This window comes from Panthera onca, chromosome D3 (assembly GCF_046562875.1).
Source record: "Panthera onca isolate mPanOnc1 chromosome D3, mPanOnc1 haplotype 2, whole genome shotgun sequence".
NCBI classification, from domain to species: domain Eukaryota; kingdom Metazoa; phylum Chordata; class Mammalia; order Carnivora; family Felidae; genus Panthera; species Panthera onca.
The window spans coordinates 7,873,582-7,893,395 of NC_138350.1; the positions used below are offsets into that span (position 1 = coordinate 7,873,582).

At 45.6% G+C, this 19,814-nt stretch overlaps 1 protein-coding gene across 10 annotated transcripts in view; it reads left to right on the forward strand.

Annotated features, from left to right (window-relative positions):
- CUX2 (cut like homeobox 2) overlaps positions 1 to 19,814 on the forward strand; it is a 327,139-nt gene that overhangs the window by 198,349 nt on the left and 108,976 nt on the right. For 2 of the 10 annotated variants that reach the window (XM_078435801.2, XM_081790679.1), the window contains exon 2: positions 1,647 to 1,765. The exons of the other annotated variants lie outside the window; for them this stretch is intronic. The gene's annotated coding sequence lies outside the window, so the exon portion shown is untranslated. The remainder of the gene's footprint in view (positions 1 to 1,646; positions 1,766 to 19,814) is intronic. 10 annotated transcript variants of the gene reach the window in all.

Sequence of the window (19,814 nt, forward strand, 5' to 3'; positions counted from 1 at the left end):
ACACTCTTGGGTGCTGTGGTAGAACTGATTGTTGGGAGGGAGAGGCAACAGGAAGTCCCTGACTGGCCACTGCAGTCTAGGCGAGCAATGATTAGGACGTGGTGGCAGCGGAGATGGCAAGAGTGGGCAGATTCCAGAATATTTTGGACAGCAAGAAAAGAGCTGGTCCTCTCTCCCCTCAGCTCTCTCCCTCTTCCTACCTCATCCTCCCAGAACACTCATTCAGAGAAGTGCACAAATCATAAGTATACAGCTGGACAAATTGCCACGACTGAACACACCCATGGAACCAGCACTGAGATCAAGAAACAGAATATTCTCAGCCACCCAAAAGTGTCCTTTGTACCCCTTCCTATCACTACCCCCCCAGATATAACCACTCTCTTGACTTCTAACCACACAAATTCATTGTGCCTGTTTTCATACCTTATATAAATGGAATCATACAGCATGTGATCTTCCACATCTGGCTTCTTTTGCTTTACATTTGTAAGATTTATCAATACTGTTGTTTGTCTTTGTAGTTCATTGATGCTCGTGGCTGTAGTATTCCACTGGGTAAATATATATTTCAAATTTATTTATACATTCTATTGTTAATAGACATTTGGATTGTTTCCAGTTGGGGCTATTATGAATAGTGCTTCTATGAATGTTCCAGACCAGCACTTCTCAAACTTTAATGTACTCATGAATCAACTAGTGATCTTGTAGAGCTACAGACCCCAATGTAGTAGGTCTGGAGTGGCTCCTGAGTTTTTTGCATTTGACACAAGTTCTCATTAAAGCCGTGCTGCTGGCCCATGACCATACTTGGAAAAGCAAGACTTTATTTTGCTGAACATATTTCTCTGAGGTATGTATACCCAGGAGTGGAATTGCTGGGCCACAGGGCGGCATGTTTAGCTTTAGTAAACACTGCCAGGTAGTTTTTCACTTGACACGTGCACCGTGTAGGCCAGTTCCAGTTGCCCCACATTCTCAGTATACTTGGTATTGCCTGCCTTTCGTTTTAGCCATTCAGTTGTGTGTGTAGAGGTATCTTGTTGTGGCTTAAATTTTCATTTCCCTGATGACTAATGAGGCTGAGCATCTTCTCATGTGCTCATTACAGTTAGAATCTCCTCTTCTGGGGGAAGTGCTGGTTCAAGTGTCTTGGCCATTTTTCTATTAAGTCATCCCTCTTTTTCTTAATGAAGTTTTAGGAGTTTTTGATTCTGGACACAGTCCTTTATTAGGTAAAGTGCACATTCCTCCTCCTGCTCTGTGGCCTTTCCTTTGCAGTCTTATTTCACTCGTTCTTTTTAATTCAACAATTATCACTCAGGACTTGCAGGGAATGGAGACAGATTCCCATTCTGTCCAACAAAACCAAGTTAGAGCCTGTTACCTGAAGGATCATCCTTTCATCTTCTTGCTCATTCACACGCTCACACTCCTGTCACTGACCTTCCAAAGGGAGGGCCTTTCCCCGCATTCATGGTAGACATTCTTCTGCCTGCCCCCACCCTCTGAAGCTGCTCAAATCGGGATGTCCACTCAACCCTGCTATTCCTTTGACCTCTGATGTTTTTTGGCCACTAGATTAGTTCTTTTTTTTTCTTTTCTTTTTCTTTTTTTTTTTTTTTTTTTTTTTGACCATCCAGGGAATTGCCTGGCATTGTCAGCCAGTCATCTGACCCTTTGTATCTTCAGAAAGAAGCACCTCTGAAGGTGGTGGATCCCAGCCCCACATCCTGGAGGAGTCCAGGCAAAAGAGGGGCAGGTAGGCTGTGTGTGTCCATGTGCATGTGCCCGTGAGCCTGACTTAACTCTCCATCTGCTTAAGAGACTTCAGCCTTGCACTTGCTGTGCCCCTGCAGCCTGGTGCGCGGCTTTTAGTCTGGTGTGTGCATTGGACCCAACACCCTCCAGGGTCTCTCCCCACACTACTACTCAGGTCCGCATGCTCACCCCGCCACCTCCTCACTGCCTTCACTCCCTGCCCCTGCAGCGCTGTGAGGGAGAGTCCCGGTGTCACAGATTCACGAGGAACCATGCTTCTAGGAATCAAGGGCCTTGTTTCTCCCGCCCCATAGCAGCACTCTAGAACAAACAGCGAGGAGCCAGGCCTGCAGCCGCCGAAGCCAGCCTGTGCAGGTTTAAACAGCACCAGCCTTGGGCAAATGCGGGGCAAGTGCTGACTTGCCAAGGCTGTAGTTTCCCCAACTCTACAGCAGGGATAACAGTGCTATTTAGCTAGTGGGGCTGTTGGGAAGGCTACATGATGTAATAAATGGGAGAAGCTAAGAAGGTGTCCAGTCCACAGTGGACTTAGGTAGCCATCTGCTGTTCTTGATTGTTGTTATCATTACTGTGTTGTTAGGATCCTCAGGCACACTTGCTGCCATCATCTCTCTTCTCACCTGCTGAGATCTGCCATGCCTTTCCTCACCGCTGGGCCTTTGGACTTGCTGTTCCTTCTGCTTGGAGTGTGCTTCCCCTGTTCCCCACCTGGGGACCCCCACTCTTGATTCACTCCCCAGGGCCAGCACTATCGCCTTCCTTTGGGAGACCCCCATGACTTCCTAGCACTGGTACAGGTCCTGAGACAAAAAAAGTCTGAAAACTATTGTGTTAAATGAAAAAATGAATGAGTGAATGAATCAATGAGTGGGTGAATGAATGAATGCAGTGTGTGCTAAGGAGTTTGAGACCTGGCCTGTCTTTAAGGGATGGTGATGAGGGAACAGCATCCTGGTGGCCCTGTGGAGAATGGGTTGAGGGAAGAGGGAGAGGATGCAGATGTCCGGGCCGGGGGGTGGGGGGGGGGGGGGGGTTGGGGGGAGTGGGGGGGAGTCATGGGATTACCCAGGCTGTTCATCATGGCTTCCAAACATGCTTTGACCCGGCATAGGCATCCCTGGCACGGCCAACAACTGACTCTTCCAAAGGTGTTTTCTACAGTGGAACAATTTGAAATAATTAGAACTTTACAGAATGTCTTTAAACACGCTAGTAATGGGTATAAGAAAACACTTGTGAAGTATAATCCGTTATTAGCAGCTGATCAATTATCCTCATGGATAGCTGGGTGGGGGGAAAGGAGAAGCAATAATAAGCCCCTTGATTAACTAATTTGAATATCTTTGGAGAACAAATTCTGAAATTTCTTTCTATTTTCTCCCTGCCATTGTAATGGCCGCACATCTGCTAGAAAAAAGCGGGATGCAAATGGTAATGAGCGTTTTGCTGTGAACCCGCTCCTTGGCTCCTTGTTTGGGATCCTGGAAGGAAGGAACTGGAGGTGTGGGGATGGTGAGCAGGCTGGGCCTAGGAACCTAATGCTGGCTGGAGGGCAGAATTCGTGGTCAGCCCTACCTTGTGGCTTAGCTTGTGCCTCCCACCCCCATAGAATGTTGAGACGGAAGGGAAGCTGATTCCCACGAGCAGGTGGAACAAACTGGGGACACTCATCTGAAAAGCCACATAGATCCTCCTAAAGACCTGCTAGGGTCAGCTGGGCCTGGGGCAGTCCCAGGACAGAGTGGACAGTGAAATAAACCTACATTCTGGATGCTGCTCTCAGCCTTGGGCTCCTCCCCAACTTCTTTGGGCTTATACAAGGTGGGGTTGATGAATCTGGCCAGTATTAAAGACCCCCTCATCTCCAGGGGTCTCTCATTTCAGGACAGCATGGACATGTCACACCAATGGTCACATAGCTTGCAATCACTTTGTGGTTAAAGCAAGGCTCTAGAGCCAGACTCCTGGCTTGAAGTCAGCCCTGGCACCTCAGTTGTGTGACCTTGGGCAAATGACTTAACCTTCCTGTGCCTCCATGTGCTCCTCTCTAAAAGATAAATAACAGTGCCTGTCTCACAGGGTTGTTTCAGCACAGGGCCATGAACATCATAAACGCACTGTAAATGTAAGTCATCGTTGTTATTATTCTCTCCATCCCATGTAATTAACAGGCTAGACCCGAGTTTGCAAACTGGCAGGCCAAGGTCCAAATTCCCCAGTAAATCTGTTTTGTTTGGCACAGACTGCATTGTTAAATTTTTTTCTGAATTTGTTGCCAACAATTAAAAATCGGGGGATTTTCAAATTAAAAATCTGGATTCGGGCTCTTTTGTAGAATCAGACTCTCTCACCCTCCTGGGCCCACAATCCCATGTGACACCAGCCAGAGCTGAATATTGCTGCCCATTTTCACATGCCCCCCACCCCTTCATTCCTTAATACTATCTGAGTTCTGCTGGGAACTAGTCAGCACATTTGAATGAATGAGCATTCAAATGAGAGTCTGACTTAATAGGGCAAGACCCTCAGCACCTAGGTGGTCTTGCCTGAGAGAGAGCAGAAAACCAACCTTGGTTGTGTTTGCCCTTTGAGATCCCCGCCTTCCCGTGTCCTCCCAACTCTTGAAGAAAGTCCTTTTCTCTGCCTTCTTCCCCTCCCCCACCTACTCCTGCTCCCAACCCTTTCACTTGGGATGTTCTGGACACCCTTACACAGAGGTGTTGAAATGCTCACCTTGAGCAGCCAGACTGAAGCCCAGGACACCAGACAAAACCACATGCCATCCCATGGCCAGCATCTGTAGCCACTGGTCCACGTTCCTCTCATTCAGACAAGATCTTTTTTATATTTAGTTTGAAGCTGTTCCAAAAAAGCCTCTGAAATCACCTTTAAAATTCCTCCCTCCTCCTCCTGCCCAACAACTTTTTTTTTTCCCCTCTCCTGACTGTTCCATCGCTTAAAAATGGCTTAACCAATTTGGGCTATTTTTAGAAAAATGCCTGGCATGTTGGCTGACAACCTGTATTCTAAGTTTCAACCTGATACAGAAAAGACAGAGTTTATAAACCCCAAGGGGGGAGGGGGGAAGAAATGCAGAAAACATTGCTTTAGAATAGAAATCATCTGAAACTGACCCCATGGGTCCCGGCCGGCAAGGTGTCAGGTGACACAAGGGAGGGAAACCAGCCACCTGCTCAAGATTTCAAGGGCACAGAATGGAATTTGTTCTTCCGAGCTTCCACAAGCATTGCTGGGAAAACTGGATGCTGCATACTGTGGATTTTAAGAGGCAAGACACACACGAGTTTGAACCCTGGTTCTGCCATACTCTGTCCTTGGGCCAGCGTAGTACCTTCTATGAGCTCTCAGTTTTGCTATCTGTGGTATGGGGATCCTAGTAACCACATCTGGTAAAATGCTGACCATGGGGCCTGACACCCAGTGACATGTCCATAAATGTCTGTTAGTGTCGTGATGGTCCAGTACTAAAATGAAGAGAGCTCCAAAAAGAAAGCTCCCATGAGCTTTATGATCATAAATGGTAGCTTTCCCTACTTCTTGATTTCTTTTGAGTTCTTAAAGACAGCTGTATTGAGGTATAGTTCATATAAAATAAAATATAAAATAAAATTCAGCTATTGTACATGTACATTTCAGTGGTTTCTAGTATTTACAGTGTTGTGCCACCATCACCACAATCCAATTTTAGAAGGTTTCCATTGCCCCCAAAAAGGTCTTTTGTGCCCTTATTGTTACTTCCTGATTCCACTCCTAGCCCCAGGACACCATGAATCTACTTTCTGTGTCTATAGATTTGCCTTTTCTGGCCTTTTCATATAAATAGGATCATACAGTATGTGGTCTCGGGGTCAGCTTTTTTCACTTAATATTGTTTCCAGTGTTCATCCATGTTATAACAGGTATGAGTACTCTGTTCTTTTTTATTGCTAAATAATATTCTGTTGTATAGATAGACCACACTTTGTTTACCATTCATCATCAGTTGATGGACAGTTGTGTTGTTTCCACTTTTTGGCTATCTTGAATAGTGCTGCTCTGAATTTGCATGTGCTTGTCTTTGCGTGAACATGTATTTTTAATTCTCTTCGGTAGAGGAGTGAAATTACTGGGTCATACGACAAATTTATGTTTAACTCTTTAAGAGACTGCAAATTGTCTTCCAAATGCATTCCCACCAGCGGTATTTAGGCATTCCAGTTACTCCACATCCTTACCAGCATTTGTGTCTTCTTGAGATTTGAGTATGTATTTTTGGTCCCTGGTTTCACTCAGATTTTGACCTGGGAATTCTGGGAGCTGCTGGAGCTTGAAGAGATGAATGGCAGGTGGGGGTTGGGGGTGGGGGGATGGGATCCATGGGACAAAACTGCACAGCTTAGATGTTACAAAGCAGCACTTGTCCAATAGAACTTTCTATGATAATATAAATGATGTGTATGTGAACTGTCCAATATGGTAGCCACTAGCACTTGTGTTTATTAAGCACTTGAAATATGGCTTGTTGAACTGAGGAATTGAATTTGTAATTGTATTTCATCCAAATTACTTTAGATATACCGAATTTAAATAATCACAGGAAGCAAGTGACTACCATGTTAGCACAGTTCTGGAAGTTCAAGATCATTGCTCAGTATATTTTAGGTCCTTGATGAATCTTTCTGAGAAATGGCAGCGTTCAGCTCTGTTAATCACAGATGGCTGAGATATGCAGGGGGCTTGGGGGTTACATATCTGCATGTGTCCTGGAATATCATGTCTAGATAGTGCACAGTACCTCAGGATAGAGAGGAAAGTGCCAGAAGTTGCTCTGGGGATTTAGGTCAAGTATACTGTGGGATCAGGAAAAGAGCATGGATGGTCTCTGGAGCCAAAAGGACCCAGGTTCAAATCCCAGCCCTGTCACTTGAACCAAGTCTGTGACCTGGGACAGGTGACCTATCCTCTCTGAGCTTCAGTTCCCTCATCTGAAAAATGGAGTATTGACATCACTTTTGAAGAACTGTTGTCATGCTCAAAGAAGAATGAATATAAATCCCCTAGCACAGTGTATGCAACTGAGTACATGCAGAAAAATATCAGCTTCTGTTATTGTTATCTTTATTCTTGTTACTCAGCCTGGTCCCCAGGTCTATGTAAATACTATTTAAGTCCTGACTCTACCTCCTCTTCCATGAAAGCTAAGATGCTAGACTGTCAGTACCACACAGGCAGTGAGTGATCTTGTACCTGGCACAGAGTAGGTGCTCAAGTGCATGTTTGATGAATGAATGAATGAATGAATGAATGGATGGATGACATTGGCTTTAAGTGAGCAGAATGTAAACAACATGAAGGTTCCTTGTGTTGAGGAGAAAAAAATTTTACTCTACCCTTTAAGGTTCTTCTGGCTGGTGTAAGAATCAAATTGACAGCCAGATTAACAGGAGAAAAACAAGCAAAAGTTTAATAACATGTATACTTCCTGTATACATGGGGAACACCCCGGAATACCGAGTAATTCCCTGAATATCCAAAGCCATCACCTTAAATATCTTCAGCTAAAAACAAAGATGTTTGGGGGGGGGGGGGGGCGGGTGGGAGAGGTAGTGGTGAGGAATCAATTATGAGAGGGGAGGTGACCAGGAAAAGCTCAGTAAAGGAAAATGAACCTGTTATGCATTGCAGATTCATGTTCCTGCCTTCTCCACTGATAAGTTTCTAGAGATCGAGAGTCATCCCCCTCTTCCTGGTACTGAAACAGAGACACCCTTACAACTAGAGATTTCCCTTATAAGTGTAAATATCTCTTACAAAAGGGTAACTTGTACTCGGTTTTCAGACCTTCTCTTGTGTCTTCAGTTTCTTAAAAATAATCAGCCTAAAATAATCAATATGCCAAAGAGGCATATCGTGGGGTGGCAAAATTTGCTTCCTTGCATCTAAAAGAACACTCCCCTTCAGAAAGTGTGGCTTAGGGGCACCTGGGTGGCTCAGTCAGTTAAGCGTCCAACTTTGGCTCAGGTCATGATCTCATGGTTCATGAGTTCGAGCCCCCCGTTGGGCTCTGTGCTGACAGCCTGGAGCCTGCTTTGGATTCTGTGTCTCCCTCTCTCTCCACCCTCCCCTACTTACGTTCTCTGTCTCTCAAAAATAAATAAACGTTAAAAAAAATAAAAAAATAAAAAAAAGAAAGTGTGGCTTGACAACAATACCAGGTTTAGTGTCAGCAGTGGCCTGTTTTGCATGAGGACAGAGATGGCTTTCCCATCCTTGGACAAGCACGTCATCTCAGCAGGAATGCACCTGCACTATAGGCCACTCTAGAATCACCCAAGGTAGGTGTGGAATGGGTGAGCTTTGGCCAGTCAGCCAGGCCAGACCCATCTCCTGCCACCAGCCCGGCAGGTTTGTCTGAGGGAACCCTCTAGTTCCATCTCATTAATCCTGAATTTTCTCCCACCCTTGCTTTTCCTTGCCTTTTCCTCCTAATTCTTATCGCTCTTTCTTTCCTGCCTCTAGGTCCCAAAGTAAGTTATTTCCATTCTTACGGAATTGTTATTTTTGTTTTGTGTGAAACATTTTGTAGTTATCAAAGCCTTTTCATATGTGTTATATTCATCTGAAGCACAAGGAAACTCAGGTAAACACTCATTCAAGAAATATCCAGGGACATCTGGCTGGCTCAGTTGGTGGATCATGCGTGGGACTCTTGGTCTCAGGGTTGTGGGTTCAAGCCCCACATTGGGTGTAGAAATTACTTAAAATAAAATCAAGAAAGAAAGAAAGAAAGAAAGAAAGAAAGAAAGAAAGAGAGAGAGAGAGAGAGAGAGAGAGAGAGAAAGAAAGAAAGAAAAAGAAAGAAAGAAAGAAAGAAAGAAAGAAAGAAAGAAAGAAAGAAAGAAAGAAAGAAAGGTCCATTAAGCTTTGCTCTACGCCAAACACAGGCCTAGGTGCTGGGAATACTAAGAACAAAACAAACCAAGTTCCTGCCCTCCTAGAGCTTTTAGTCTTGGAGGCAAGGCTGATAATAAAATGTGCAAATAAGCTTATCTTTGCAAAAGATGATGTATGCTATGTGGAAGAAGAGCAAGGAGGGGGTGGATCTACTTTAAAATTTGGGGGAGTAGGTGCGGGGAGGATCCCACTGAGAAGATGTAGGAGTGGGGGGATGGGAAGGGATTGCAGATAAAGGGAACAGGCTCTTGTAAATGCCTGTGGTGGGGTAAAGTCTAGTGCACTGGAAAACTCAAAATGCCTAGAGTTGGGGAGAGATGCCCCCCACATAAGGCCTTAAGCATTGGCTGGACTCTATAGGCCCCAGTGAGGAGTTTGTATTCTAATCTAAGTCCATGGCAGATAAGTTATGGAAGAGTTTCAAGCCAGGGAGAGAGAAGAACTGATTCACATTTTGAACAGCTCACTCCAGCTGCTGCTTGGAAATGGGACTGTAGCAGGTAAGGGTGGGAGCAGGGAGAGAAGGAAGGAGGCCCCAGAAATAGTCTAGGCGAGGGATGGTGGCAGCTTGGACGAAGGCGGCAGCGGGGGTGGTTATTATTTCTGGGCAGTTAGGGATATTTAAGATATTTGGCTGGGATTCATTTAGTATTTTTATTATCCTCATGCTACAGGTGGGGAAACTGAGGCACAGAGCGATGCAGTAACTTGCCTGGGTCAGAGCTAGCAAGTACAGCACGCAAGATCTGAACCCAGGGCTGCATGGCTGCTGCAAGGCCAGGGCTCCACACTGCTCCTTGGTACTCTTACTTCTAGGTGGCTCAGCTTGATGTCCATCCCCCATCTGTCCAGATCAAACGATGCTCACAAAGCATCGTCCCCATTTTACATATCAGGAAGTTGAGGCTCAGTCATTAGGATTTCCCAGCTAGAGAGTAGCAGAATTAGGATTCAAACCCAGACCACATTCCTAACTAGGTCTTCATCTTGGCCCAGTGCTGGGAAAATGTGTGTCCTGGGTCCTGGGCTCCTCAGGCTCTGGAAAACAAAAGTAGACAAGATAAGCAAGGAGGAGGAGGGAAAGGGGTCCACAGTCTCTAGTCTAGGACAGGCCAGTCTGTCATTCTCTAGTTTCCTCTTAGTAAATACAGTAAAAATCCGCTTCTGTACAGACGTTGTGTCTTTTGGTAGAGGGAAATTCTGTTTTGCCTCAAAGTACAGAGATAAAGTCTCCTCTGATGTGGAGAGGGAACATTTGGAGAGAAAGGTCTTATCAGTGTTGTTTTTGAAAATGGCTTTTGTGGTTTGGGGACAGAGCAGGATACCCTGTCTTGCACTGAGGGTCTGAGTTTCATCTTGGAACTTTCCCCATCAGGTCATTGCCTGCCTCATGCAGGTGTCTCTCTATCACTTTACTTATGGTGCCAAGGAGGCAGTCAGGGGTCCCTGGCGCAGTTTCAGGTAATTAAAGTCAGCTTGGTGGGAATTTCACATTAATGTTAATAATAAACATTTTAATGAAATACAGGGATGTAAAAAGAGATGTTGATTTCAAAAAGTTGTTTTTCCTCTTCCTCTCCCTCCCCTCTTTCTTCCCTTTTATACTTTCCATTCTGGAAGTGGAAGAATTGTATATTAGTACCCTACACAGTTTGGTGTTGAAATAAGACCTAAACCCTGAACAGAAAGCAGCCAATTAGATTGTTTACTGAGGTGTTGGCAGTCTTGGACAGGGGATTTAGTTGAGGGGTCATCTGAATAGTAGGAGGCTTGCGGGGACACTCAGGTGATTCTGCTTACGCAGGCCCCCTTCAATCAGGACCTCCTTCCTGGAGGTGGCATCTCAAGTAAATAAATATCTTTCAATCCTAAAAAGAACAGTTACACTATATGGAATGCAGCCAAAGGATGGCTGGCCTTCAGAGATGTCCCTGGGAGTCAGGTACACCAGCAGAATGGGGGGTGGGGGGGGCAGGGTGCATTTACTTTGAACTCTGGCTCCCTCTTCCTCCTACCACCCCTACAAAATACTTTTCTTTGAAAATGTTTCCATCTTCACATTTACAAACTAGACTCCACCGGGCATTTATTAACACTAATTCCTCCCATTTGTTTAGGAAGAAATTGTATCTATAAATTTCTTCAGGTCCTCCCAGCAAGCCCTGGAGATATCTTGCCTTTATTTAACCAATGAAACAGTGGGGCAGCAGGAGATCTGGCACTTGCCAAAGTCAACAGCAAGTTAGGGGATGAGCCAGTGTAGGGCCCAAGGATTCCTGGTGTGAATTACTCCTAACCATGCCCAGCTGCCCCCATTTGAGCACTCTCTCCCTCTATCTTGCTTTCAGCCCCCCAGTTGCTGAGTAGCATCAATTCCTTTCCAATAAGTCCTGAAAATCCGTCACCTCTCTCTCCTATCCATTGTCCCCACTCATCCTTGCCTACCTGGCAGGTGACAGAAGTTGGTGTATCTGCTCTCCCAGCCTGCAGTCTCTTTCTCCTGCCAGTGTGGCTTTCCAGACTTGCTCGAAGCAAGTGCCCTCCTCTGCTTCAACAGTTTTCTCTTGTTCCTAATTGCTTTTTCCTTTAATATCATGGCTTTCCAACCACAGTTCCCATTAGGCCGTAATATGCTTCCAGGTGGTCCCCATCACAGTCTGGGTTTTCCATGCTCCACACCTTTGCCCATGGGTCTTCCTCCTAAGGTGCCTTCCCCCAGATGCCAGCACCCAGGATCTGTTAGCTGCAGCTTTCTCCAACGCGCTTCCCTTAGGATACCTGTGCTTTTGTGTGCCTGTCGTCTTCCACCACTGAGCTGCGTGAGGCTCCTAGAACCCCACCTAGCGTACAACAGGCCCTCAATAAAGGCTTCCTTCTCCGCCTGGATTAAATACACCTGTCATGGGGTGCTTGGGTGGCTCAGTCGGTTAAGTGTCCGACTTCGGCTCAGGTCACGATCTCACAGTTCGTGGGTTCGAGCCCCGCATCAGGCTCTTTGCTGAACGCTTGCTCAGAGCCTGGAGCCCAGTTCAGATTCTGTGTCTCCTTTTCTGTCTCTGCCTCTCCTCCGCTGGTGCGCTCTCTCACTCTGTCTCTCAAAAATAAATAAATGTAAAAAAAAAAAGAAAAATTAAATACACCTATCATCATCTTAGCACTGTACATCAGTGAATTTTTCCAGAGCTTTCTTTTTTTTTTTTAATGTTTATTTATTTTGAGAGCACACACAAGTTGGGGAAGGGCAGAGAGACCGGGAGAGAGAGAAGCCCAAGCAGAGAGAGAGAAGCCCTGAGCCTGACCCAGGGCTTGATCTCATGGTTCATGAGATCATGACCCAAGTCAAAGCCAAGAGTCAGATGCTTAGCAGACTGAACCCCTTTCCAGAGCTTTCTAAGGTTCCCACAGACCTTTCTACACCCAGTACACCCCCACTTCAAAAGAGAGGCTGCTCAGAAAAATGAATTTGAGAATGATTTTGAAAATGGCACAGACTTTAGAGGAGGTACCATGGTTTGGAAAGAGAGTTTCAGGTTCGAGACCCAGCTTTGCTTTTGCCTGACAGTGATGAGAGACATCATTCTTTGAGACTTGTTTTCCCCATCTGCAGGAGACAAGCTGAACAAAGACATGAAAAATGACACCACATGGTAAGCACTTAGTTCCTGTGGTGTGATGAGTCATCACCACTATGGCCAGTAGCAAGTGCCTGGCACATAGTAGGTGCTCCGTAAACACTTGACTGAATGAAGGAATGAATGAATGATTACTTGATGTGATTCCCCCTTTTTAAGAGAAGAGGGTAGAGCACAAAGATCAGCTGTCTGGCCACCTCACCCAACCGGACCAGCTGTGTTAGGCCTAAGAAAGGGGCCCTAGGGGTCCCTGACTCTTGACCTGATACCCGCCAGAGTGACGACTACTTTATTTTCCTGGTGCTGTGAGGTTTTACATTCTGAGAACTCCGGAATATAAAGCAGCAATCAAGGGCAGAAGGAAGTGATCGGATGTGGCTCCCGGTTCGTGGCAAGATAATCAGGTATTTGATTGGCATCCTCTCTTAAGGACAGCCACCTCCAGGTCCTGCCTGCTACAAGAGCTGGCTTGTTTTCCTGCCTGATGTTTAGGAGTGGGGGTGGGGCCCTGGAGGTGGGGCAGGGCACTGAGTAGGGGACAACTATAGGGGGGAGGGTGTTGGGGCCCAGAGTTGGCCAGCCCATCTTTCATTTGTTCATTTATGTGTACATTCATTTATTCAACAAATATTGAGCACCTACAATGAGCTGAGCATTGAGGATCCATCTGTGACCCAAACAGACAAAGGTTGTGTCCTTCTGGAGCTGACATCGGAGGGGGGTGGGCATTGGAAACAGGCAATAAACAAATAGAGAAGTAAGTACATAAACGTGTCGATAACAAGTGGCATGGAAAAAAATAAGCAGAGAGAGGGACAGGTGAAGTAAGAAGATGCTTGCTATTTTGAATAGTATAATGGGACAGGTGAGAAGGTGATATAAGAACCTAGACCAGAGGAGGCAAAGGAAAGAACCATGTGGGATTCTGAAAAAAAATGGCATTGGGGGCAGAAGGAACAGCCAGTGCAAAGACCCTGTGGCAGGAATGTGTTTGATGTGTTGAAGAGCCAGCAAGGACCCCATGTGGCTGGAGTAGAGTGAGCAAAGCAGAAATAGAAGGAAGTGAGACTGAGATGAATCATATGGAGCCATGATGTTATGGTGAGCACTTTGGTCTTGGCTCCGATTTGGTGGGAGCAATGGAAAAGTTTTGAGCAGAGGAGGGCCAGGATATGACTTAGATTTAACAGCATTCCTATGGCTGCTGGATGGGGAAGGGACTGAGGATGACAGTATGGAGCCCAGTGAGAAGGCTTCTTTGGTCACCCAGGCAGGCAATGATAATGTCCAGGTCCAGGGTGACAGCAGTAGAGAAGATGAGAAATGGTTAGATCAAGCTGACAGGATTTGCTGATGAGAGCAACATCCCCACTCCAGCCCTGGGCCTCATCCCGATACCAGGGCATGGAAAGTTGCCACTCCCTTGGCGCCTTAGGGCTGGCATTGGCTCCAGCCCAAGTAACACCCTAGGCCGCTGAGCATCCAACCCTTCCAGGCACTTCTTGCAGCCTAGACCCCCTGCCAACCACAAGCCTTTCATACTGCCTGCCCCACCAAGAAGGAGTGAATGCCATGACTCCATTTAACAGTGGTAAACCTAGATGCACAGAGGCCAAGGGTCTGCCCAAGCTCACAGAGCCAGTAGGCTAGAATGTCCGAACTTGAACCCACTCTGCCTGCCAAATGTCACTTGTTGGCCTGACTCCAAGTAAAAGCAAATTGCCACCTGGATTTTCTAGAAGCCAGAGCTGTGAGAACTGCTAGGAGGGCCTGATGGACTGCAGTCATAATTGTCTGTGCTCCCTATGTGACCCATCACTCCATGCGGGCAGGATCTGGGTCTGGCTTGTCCTAGGCAGTGTTGTAGGTGTTTAAATAATAGTTGAGTGAATGAGTACAAAGGGATGGATGGATGGATGGATGGATGGATGGATGGATGGATGGACGGACGAACAGATGGATGGAGAGACTGACTAGGCCCAACCAGACTTCTGGTCTTCAGGCCACTTGAGTCCTTATTGACGACAGACAGGTCAGAGAAAGTTTGCCCTCTCAGTATCTGGAGGAAAGAATCCAGAAAGACATAAGTTCAAGTCCCCATGATGCCACTTCCCAGCCATGTGACCTTGGATGAGAGGCTTTGTCTCTCTGCAGGTACTATGTGTAAAATGGCACCTTTCATCATAGACCATTCGTTTGCTCTCCCAACAGATGTTTCTAGAGGATCCACTGTGTGCCAAGCACCATTGGGAGAATTAAATGAAATTTTGTGTGCCAATTAGCATTGACATCGTATATGTATAGTAAGCCGTCTGTTGGGCAGTTATTATATTATTATCACTGCACTGGGAGTTTACTAAGAAGTGTTGGCAGCCTCACCCACACACCCAGGCCTCGAGGTTTGGCCACATTCTCCTTAATGGGCTCTTTGACCTGAATATGAACTGTCTATCACCCCCAGCCCAGCTGATGGAATGCAGTAAAGCTAGCTTGGCTGGGAACTGTTTCTCTTAGGCACCACCCCTTGCCCCAGCCTCGGATAATTGGCCCGATACATCTTGGCATCTGAAATTTACATACGGCGCAGGGAGTGATGGATGGCTCTGGTAACCGGGCTGTCTCTCAGCTGCGGCTCAGTTATCCATCTCAGCGGGCTGCAGAGCCATCTGTCTTGTCTCCTTGTTCATGGCAGGCCAGCATGTACCCTCCATCCCAGGTCATCCCGCAGCGCCTCCCGGAGCTGGCCTCTGAGGCCCCTCTGAAGGCAGCACTCCCACCATACCCCCACAGCATCCCCTGAAACCTTTGTGTTCAACCTGAGACTCTGATGGCCAAGCTCTAAATAACTCCATGGACCAGAGATGCAGAATGAGACATTTGGCATGCACAAAGAGGGTCCTGCCTTGCTTCTGCCACAGAGGACTTCTCATACTTATATCTGCTAACAGTCATTCATTCACAAATGTTTACTGAGTGCCTACTATGCACCTGGCACTAGGCTAGACCCCCTGGCTATGGCTGTGAACAACACAGGCACAGTCCCCACCCTAAGGGACTGGCATTCCATTGGAGGGTGTGAACGCTGAAGATCCTAGACATTCTGCCAAGCACTTCACCCACTTGCAATCTGGTTCTCAAAGGATCTTTATAATAACCCTATGGGCACAAATTTTTGTCCCCATTTTACAGACACAGAAACTAAGTTTGAGTCATTTGTCCAAGGCCACACTGCTAGGGAAGTGTCAAAGCCAGATTTGGATGTAGGTCTGTGGTCTCTAACCCGTGTCATTGTTTCCCAGATAGACCAGGCTCTTTCAGAGCTTCTGACATAGCATTGTTTCATTCACTCATTCATTTGACCAACAAACATTTCTAGAGTACCTACTATGTATCAGGAACTGTTCATGGAGTTTTCATTATCACAAATAAAATAAGTAAATGAAATACAGTGTGTCTGATAGTGATACATTTTAAGAAGAATAAAACTAAAGACAGGAATAGGGAGACCAGTTAGGAGATTATTGCAACAATCCCATTCCCTCTGCCTGGGATGCTTAGCTTCTATCTGACACACTCATCCCTCTGGACCCAGGTCAAATGCTCCCATCTTGGTGACCTGTCCCCCAAGTTATAGGAAGTCACCTTGTCTCTGTGTTCCCACTGTACTTTATTCATACTTCTTATATTTTACTTAGGCACACAGTGTTGGAATTGACCTGTCTTCTCCACTGCACTGTGAACTCTTCAAGGACAGGGACTGTGTTGGTTGGTTACTGTATACCAGTACCTGGCACTGTACCTGCCACAGAATTGTGGCTGAGTAATTTGTTGGCTGAATAATTGGATTGGAGTGGATGGATGATTAATTAGGTGGATTTTGGATGGATAAGTGGATAAATGGATAGGTGATTGGATGGATGTGGGATAAAGGGTTTCCATCTTAGGTAATACCTACTGGGTACTGGCAGCCCCTGCCCAAGTTGAGAACCATTAGAAGAGATAGATAAAACTCTACCTCTCCCTTACCCCATTAGTTTCCATACCCCTCAGGCAATACAGGATATATAAGGGTTTCACTCATCTAAGCCTACATTGGAGGTAATGTCTCAACATGATGGTCTTTGTCCCCTTTTACCAGAATTATTTATGTCCTAGCTTGTTTACTTTGGTTTCTGAGCTCTTGTAGGATGCAGGCCATATCTGATTCATTGTTGCCCTCCCCTTATCCAATGCCTAGCACACTGGAGATCATGGATGGATGACGGACAGGGGAGTGGATGGATGAGGGTCCAACGTCTCTAATTGGATCTCCCTACAGTAAAGAGAAAGCAGAGTTCCATGTGTGTTTTGAGGGTAGTTGGTGACTGTATTACAAGTCGTAACCACTGCTCATCCTGGTTTTCCAGGCCTGGCCTAGAATTTCAACCATCACTTCAGCCATATATCCTTATAAGAGATAATGTACATAAAGTACTTCATACACTCCATAAATATTAAAATAAATATACTAATAGGAACTCATAAATGTTAGCTATGAGCTCTTGTTTTCTATAAGGACCTTCTGTGTAAGATTTCATTTTAAGACAGGTTCTAAGGCTTTAAAAAATAAAATCTGATAATGTTTTATCATATATTTTCTGACAGGGAAAATACCAGAAAAGATTAGCAGAGGCACAGTGGAGATGCCTGGACTTGGAAGGGAAGGTCCATGAAGCCCTCCTGGAAGGGGGGACATTTAAGCTGAGACAAATTGATGAGTAAGATCAGCACAAAGAATGAGATCATCTGAGCAGAGGGAATGAAGTCTGTGGGGCCGTAGAGTTGGGAAACCCTGGGGCATTTGGATTCCTGCAAGGAATTCAGTCTGGCTGGGAAGGAAAGGAGAGCAGAAGATGGGAGGGGCTGACAGGGACCCAGTGACACCTGAGGTCCTCACTTCCTTAATCCCTGATCCCCAACAATAACTGCATTCTTTTTAGAAGGTCTCTTTTTGGAGTTGGTTTTGGGGGGGCATGTCTGAGTGTGGGGTTGTCTTTGGAGCTGAGAAGAGTGTGCACATATGATGAGGGAACTGACATGCATATACACATGTGATCTCTTATGTGTTTCCCCTGTGAGAACATAGCATCTAGTCGGGAGCTGTGTATGTAGTTGACACTTTAGGATCAGGTGTTAAATTTCAAAACCAAGTATTCTTGTAAGATTCCCCTTCCCTCTTTCATGAAGAACATGGGTTAACTGAGAATGTTCAACCTGCCTCCCTGTAGATAACCACAGTTTTCCTTCCCTACCCCAGACCCACCACCCTTCTCCCTGAGGAAATGCAACCTCTTATGCAGCTGTGTGACTTGGGCAGGTAGTCTAGGCTGTGTTTCAGTTTCCTCATCTTTAAAATGGCAGAATCGGGGGCACGTGGATGGCTCAGTCGGTTAAGCATCTGACTCTTGATTTGGGCTCAGGTCATGATCTCATGGTTCGCAAGTTCAAGCCCCATGTCGGGCTCTGCACTGACAGCGCAGAGCCTGCTTGAGATTCTCCCTCTCCCTCTCTCTCTGCCCCTCCCCTTCCTGCTTTCTGTCTCTCTCTCAAAATAAATAAATAAAGTTTAAAAAAAATTTAAATGGCAGAGTCAGATTCAATTGATTTTTGCTAAAGTGTGGTACATACACTTACTGATGGACATGAGATGATTGTAAGCAATAAGTAGACCTGACTTTAGAAGGATCAACTCATGTCAGGAGGAACAGTTATTCCTTCTCAGTGCTCCTCCATCCCTTCTCCTTCTAACAAGAAGAAAGTCAGCCTGGTGCTACACTCCTTTTAACACCTCTCTAATATTTGGTGGTCTCCTTTTATAACAAAGAAAAATAGCAATGCTTTATTTTCATTGTAGTTTATTTCAGTGGATACCATCTGTTTATGACCTAGGATTCTCTAGTGATAAAAAATTTTCCTTTTCAAATGCACTTATTCAGGTTAAAAAGAAGGGGAGGAAGTCTTCATGAAGGTCAAGAACAGGCAAATTTTATCTGCGATGCTAGGATCAGAATAATGGCCACCTTTAGGCTGTACTCAAAAAGAGGAGGTACCAGGGATCCTTCAAAGGTGCTAGGAACATGAACATTCTATATCTTGATCTGGGCAGTGGTTGCAAGGTGTAAAAATTCAGTCTTAAAATTGAACTTAAAGCTATACATACCTCAATCAAAAAGAAAGAAATAGTCAATTTGAAGATAAATATTAAATAAATAGTGATTCATGTGGAATATCAATATGGCAAATGCATGCCAGAGGGGTATGTATGATTGAAGTTTGGACAGTGATGGACTGGACAACCTCAAAGTTTCCTTCTGGTTCATACATTCTGAGACTCTGAGTGCTTTGGAGGTCTAAGTCTCACGTTTGTCCAGCATACTGGAGTGCAGACCCTCTCAGAGCTAGGGGCACTCGCCAGGCAATGGACACAGTGGGCTGGTGGTTTCCATCTTCCCCAGAAGAGCCCTTCCTCCCCAACCCAGCTTCTTCCTGCTGTGCCTCGTCCTGGGTGCAGCTCAATCCCCACTTCCTTTTTCTCTGCGCATTGGCCCGAGCCTCAGCTGCATCCATCATCTGCTTCAAGCTCATTAAAATTATTTCTTTTTAGTTGCAAATGGGCTGTTTATGATGATCATTATTTGAATGGTCTGCGCCGGGCTCCGGGCTGTCTGTCTGCTGCTGATGGCAGGTTAATCAGATGAGTCTCCTCCCGGCCTGGGCCTGGTCCAAAGTCTGGGGCTGTGTTAATCATGGCTCCCCTAGGGCTGGGGGCTGAGGGCCAGCGGGGGGAGAGGAACCGAGTTCTGCTTGATCATCAAAGGAGAGGCCCTGCTAGCTGTGTATGTGTGCAGTGGCTCAGACACTCGTTTCTAAAATTCACCTTTAGACCCATGCTGGCTTATGTTTACGGGAGTTTTTCCCGTCCCTTCAAAATAAATATAGTGCTGTGAGCCTTTTTATTTTAGGTGTATTTATTTTAAAAAGACTCTTGTTGATTCTGTTGTTGGCCCTCTTGCTTTGTTAATGTTCAAATATCCCATCTTTTAGGGTGAGAGGGGGGTTGTTTTTAATGTTTTTCTTTGATGCAGTGAAACTTGGCCATACTCTGTTGGTCCTTTATTTATTTGTTTATTTATTTTTGGTGAGATTTTTATTGACCTGTGAAATCCAGAACTCTTAGAATCACTGATCTAGCAGGATGTTTTCTGAGCTCTCAGTTTATCTAAAAAAAGCAGAATAGTATCAACCAGTATGTCTTGAACACTTGGTACTGTGCTTGATGGTTTATACAGCTATAGCATTTAAAACAAGCTCCCTGAATATCCCCCAGCCAGTGGGGAAGTGGAGCAGAAGCCCTATGAAGAGCCAGGCATTACAATTTTGCCTTTATTATCCACCAAGGGGATA